The sequence below is a fragment of the Octopus bimaculoides genome, chromosome 3 (genome assembly GCF_001194135.2).
Source record: "Octopus bimaculoides isolate UCB-OBI-ISO-001 chromosome 3, ASM119413v2, whole genome shotgun sequence".
Classification (NCBI taxonomy): domain Eukaryota; kingdom Metazoa; phylum Mollusca; class Cephalopoda; order Octopoda; family Octopodidae; genus Octopus; species Octopus bimaculoides.
Window position 1 is genome coordinate 51,647,333 of NC_068983.1, and position 6,143 is coordinate 51,653,475.

The following is a 6,143-nucleotide window of genomic DNA, read 5'->3' on the forward strand; positions in this document are numbered from 1 at the left end:
TATATATAGCTAAAATTTGTAGAAAGCAAAAGACAAAGACAAGTGTTTTAGTTTATAATGAAGATGGTAATAATAATGATTTCAAATTTTTGCTACAAGGACAGCATGGGGGAGGGGATTCCTTCGATTACATCAATCCCAGTCAGTAACGAAAGGATGAAAGGCAAATTCGACCTCGGCGGAATTTGAACTCAGAACGCTCAGGAAAAATGGAGAAGTCTTTTATGTTTCGAGCCTACGCTTTTCGACAGAAAGGATTAAGATGAAGAAGAAAACGAAGAAAGAATGAAAAATATCATAGAGAGACTGAAAACGTGTAAGGTTAACGGGTCAACAGGAGAAAATAGGTGTGTTCATTTGTGTGCGTGTGTGTGTAGAGAGAGAGAAAGGAGGAAGAGAAAGAGAGGTGTGCGCAGAGAAAGAGAGGGGTGCGCAGAGAAAGAGAGGGAGAGAGAGATCCCTTACTACACCAAAGTGCCAGTACTGTACTCGCAATCAGATCTACTGCTTTGAATTGAATTGAATTGAAACTGACATAAAATAAATGATAATAAAGATTCTATGTTCGCGTTTTACACTACAACTGTCATTTGGTTTGTACTGTTGCTTCAGTCCATAAATTTCCTGAGTCACTCTCTCGAAATGTGTGTTCTTGTGTGTTCTATAATAAAACTCAGCGCAACGAACACTTTCTAGTGTCCAACTAGCGTTCACGTATTTACATCACTCAAGCAGTAATAGATAACCAAATAACAAGTGAGCGACCTTGACGTGATATTAAGCGCTAAAGAAAACAACATTGCGTGGTATGATGTTAGTTAGTTAATATAAAAGCAAATATTTCGAAATATTATAACATTGAGACGATGTCTATAGACAGAAATCCTAACTAGTTATAGATTCTGAAGATTGGTTTTGACCGAAGTTTTTAAGATCGCGAGCATTACTAACATTACTAATAATTATGACAATATAAATCATCTGGTGTTGGGAGAGACTGAAATACAATTCATAATGATGCAAGGAAACACGTAACAAAATCATTTGCTTTTAACTCATAATATTATGGAAATACTAAAGCTCTCTTCCTACTGTTTGTTTAAGGAGGCATTTAATAGGTATACTGTAATATATTAGTATTAAACATGATTTTCTTGTATGATTAATAAACACGACGATTGGTTAGGAAATCAAAAACGGTCGTATTTTATATTACGTAAATAAATGATCCAGTAATATTATTCATTTATTCATATTATTTTAATATACCAGAATATAAGTTATATTCTGTTTCTTCTTATACTCCTACGCTTGGATATACTTTGCCTGTTTATCATACAAATTACTTTAGAAATTTAGGTATCAAATTACTAGATTCATGTGTATTACGTTTAGTAACGTATAGGAACAATTTTACAGTTACATCGTTAATAAACTTCAGTCGAGGATATGAAATACTGCTGTGTTTATGGCCAGAATTCTTGCCCGTGATTGACTACAGGCTGAAGATAAAATATTTGTTTCCAATTTTGATACAATTTTTGGAGATGTAAGATAGTTGAAGATATATTACTATGCTCGAATATATGCCAAGACGAATGCCACTATGCTCGCCAGTGTTACACACTGACCAATAACTTTATTCACTGTACCGCTTATATCTTTTTACCTAACATATTTGAAGCATTTAATATTTATATGTCCGCTTTACTTTGCAATCGAATAAAAATTATTTCAATGAGAGTTACTTGATTTATCAAGGCACACAACTTAAGTTATAGAAAAGTGAGCGGCTTTCTCCTTTGTTACACAAAGTGAGTGACTTTCTCTTTGTTACATAATGAACTAAATCTCATTGAAATAATTTTAATTGATTTTAAGGAATTTAATTAGATTTAATCGAAAAACACACCCACAATATGTTCTTATTCTGTCAGCAGATATGGTTCGATCACTAACATTATTTATCCCTTAAGTCATCGATTTCTGCCTGCTCAATAGCCTTAATGTATGCATGGTTAATAAATTGACTAAACATTATATACATCGAAACCGAATATAAAATATTAAATAAAAATAAGATTCTGATATATGTATTTCAACAATGCTACCTCAATATCAAGAATATCATACACAACGCCAGCAGTCATAGTATCAGCAATAATCTCCGCAGCACAATTTGGCAACAGTTTCGTGTTATTCTGGTGTTTTCTTTTCTTTTTCTTTTTTTTTTTTGAGGATCCAAACATAACACTTCTGCTGGGAAATACGTGGTGTTTAACCGCAGCAGAAGCTATATGCTTATCATCATCATTATCATCATTGGTTGTTTTCTTTGTTAATTATTTTAATCTATAAATATTATCAAACGTTATACACGGCGAAACATGCAACATATCTCAGTGCGACTTTCACATTGCACTCATAGAAATGTAAAAATCATATCTCCCGAGCAAATATTCAACATATAGAATAAAAGTTTGCCTGTTTAACATCAGAAAAAAAAAACCTTTAACATCATTAGAGCATTTTAGACTCCAGAGCATTCTAATCTCTTGGAGTAGGGGATTTTCCGTTTCATATTAGCCGCCTAGATTGGAAAAATATGCAAAAGGAGGAAATGGAAGCGGAAAGCATTATTATACTAGAGGTGAAGCAATGAAGGCTTACATCTTTCCATTCAACTTCTGAAGATATTCTTATGTTGTATATTCTCAAATATCGTACGTGCATAGTTTCAACACAAACTTTCATTCAACTACCAATGTTATGAAAAGTCTTTGGAAAAGTGAAAGCAAAAAATTGCTCGGACACATATTTTATTCTACGTTGTATCAATTAATAATCGCTTTAGATTTTTGCTTCGTCCTTGTCGTTCTTTCTTTTTATACCTTATATTTGTTTTCAAAATAACGTTTTGTAATTTTAGAAATATGTTTTTTTGTTGTTTGTTTTTATTGTATCTATTTTTTAAAAATCATATGAAACCATATAATTAATCAAATTCTATCGCTTTAAAAGACGCCTTTGTCACTAACAACACCACAGCGATGGAAAAGGAATCGAGCTATCGGAAATGACCTATTCACTCATTTGGGAGATTTCCAAGCTACCAAATTTTGTAACCCTTATACACTTTACTACTTTTTATTGCTAAAACGTCCCAAAATTCAGGAAAAAAAGAGATGATGTTGTTTTAAATTTTATTGATTTTTTCTTAGTCTGACTACCAATCTTTTTCGACCTTTATTCACGGTTGAAACTAAAAGCAACATTGAATTATGTGACAGTCAATGGTGCATTTCGAGTCTGACTTGAAAGAGTCAATGAGAGATTAATCTCATAAGATATTTTATTTTATTCAAAAGTGCGTAGTTCATTTTCTATTGATATTTTTCTGTTTTTTAATCTTTATATTTTTACCGGATATTTTTTTAATCTTTGCACATGAAAAGGTATCGTCAAGTTTATTTGCAATAATCAATTACAAAGTAGTTACATTTTATTTTTATATTCTTTCCAGTTGAAGGTTAGATTAGTACTTATTCAAGTTTATCAATCAATTGATCTGAAAATATTCAGCAACAAAAACCAATTTAATGTTAGGTGGTTAGGTATAGGCAACTTATTGAGTTTTACGTATGTTAAATCTTTCTAAAGATTGATTCATTGAATGAATGAAGTGAAAATCGAAAATATATGTAAAGATAAGAGTTACTTGATATTTAATTACAATAGGTTTAAGTATGCTTTTCAGCGAACACCAAAAAGTTAGTTAACAATTGTTTTTTCTGGAAAAACAAAAATACTTGGTAATGACTAACATCAATTTAGTTATTTCGTCAAATATATTATTACAATTTTGTACGCAAGACAGCACCAAATATGCTCGAAATGTATAAGGTTCTAATAGACGAAGCCTAATCTTCAACGTATTGGCGAAAGTATGAATAAAGAATTCAATAAGATTTCATTATACACTAGTCTTAATGGCATTGAGCAAAATGCTTAGCAGCCTTTCTTCCGGTTTCTTACAATCTAAGCTGAAACCTCACCGCTGTCAAGTTTGCCTTTCATCCTTTCGGAGTCGATCAAATAAGCGACCAAGTTAAGACCTAGTGTCGATGTAGAAGACATATCCACTCTTTTATAATTTCTTGACAAGTGCTAAAATTTGAAGGGATTATACGAGTGGCCGAGATTTAAAAATATAAGAACTGAAATCGTTTACAGGGTAAATATTTCAGCTATTTGGTTATTTGACAGTTTCTAATCATTGTCGATATAAGTCGTACAATGGGATATGTCAGTATTAATAAGAAGCTGATTCCACTGCGGGGATATTCACGCTGAAATATGCATCAGCACATACAATACGTATTACGACGTATAGATGTTTGTGGCTTTATGTATATTAGTACAACGTGTCGGGCAAATAGTTAAGTACAGTATTCCATGTTAGTTTAATTTCCACTTAATATTTGTTAACTTTTCATAACTTTTTCATATTATCGCATGCAGTTTAACGATTTGAGGTTGTCTGACTTATGAAAAATGCTCCTGAAGTATACGTAAAGTGTAAAGAGATAGACATTTTGGTAGGTCCTCTTGAAACGCAATTGTCAAATTTCATACATATGTATGTCTATTAGAAAATAGGCGCAATTGATTGGAGAGAAAAGCCCGTTTCATTTTTCACATGAAAGTGTACATAGAACGTTTTCAATACTTAATTAAAATAAGCATTAAATTTTACATTCTATTTACAGACTACTTCATAAAATAGTGATTAAATTCGTATCGATTATACCCATTTAAAATGAGTTTATATCTGAGTCATATCAAACATTCTTTTCTACTCTAGGTACAAGATCCGAAATATTTTTAGAGGGAACCGTCGATTAAATCTACCCAAGGATGCAACTGGTACTTAATTTATCGACGCCGAGAGGATGAAAGACAAAGTCGACCTCGGTGGAATTTGAGCCCAGAACGGAAAGACAGACGAAATACCGATAAGAATTTCGCCCAGCGTGCTAACATTTCTGCTAGCTCACCGCCTCATATCAAACACTGCATTTTGTTTGAAATCAAAAAATTCTCTTCAGCATATTCATTCTGCCTAAGGAAAGAGGTTTTAAACGCCAAGACCTGCCAACGATAGTTTGACCTGTTTCACTTGGGAAGCATTTCCGTAACAGATTCCCCTCGATCTCGCCTTCCATCTTCTGTTAATATTAAGAATCTGAAAACCGAGAGGAAGATCCAAACAAACTGTACGAAAATTAGGAAAGCACTTCGTTCCCGAAATACTTCAGTAACAAAACATTTTTATGAACAAGGAAAATATCTAAATACTGTCAGTAAGTACTTCTTCATCTAAATACTTTTCAGCTGAAGCAAAAGGCGGCTCTCTGCTCGCCATTGAAGTATTGACTTCCTAACGTATCGTTCCCGACAAGAATCATCTCAAATGAATAAAGGTGAGATTTCTCTAGCTAAAATGGTTAGCAGTAATGCTAAAGGAGAATCTCTCCTCAGACCAGGGCAACTCGTGTGTTTGCTTCCATATGGAGTTTGTCCTATATAAGAAATGCTAAGCCAATACGAAACGTTTAATGCGGTGATTTATTGTGGCCAGTAGGAAGCCTTGTGCAAAAGGTTCCAGTGAAAGATGGTAGTATTGAAAAATTCGAAGTTTATTAGGCTGCGCTGACTTGCAGGTTGAGCATCACATAAAATATCTTCCCTCTATGTATTTCATTTGGAAACTATCGCTGTTTTATGCAGGCTAGATTAAACAAATATGTCATTGCGTACGAGCCACTATGCGCGTGTGTGTGTGTCTGTGCGTATATTTGTGTTTGTGTGTGTGTTTGTGTGTGTATGTGTTTGTGCGCGTTTGTTCGTGTGTGTTTGTATGTATATAAAATGTATCGTAATATGAACCAATATCTGGCAGTATGTAGCACTGAAAAAATGTTATAAGAATATACTCATTGATTTCCAATTATAACGCAACCACAAATTTCTGCCTGACGCATCTAAAGGAGGGAAAATTAAAAATTGACTGCATTGATATAATTGAGTTTCTTTGTTGTCATTTAAACGAATGTGTGTGTGTGAGTGTGTTTATTTATATA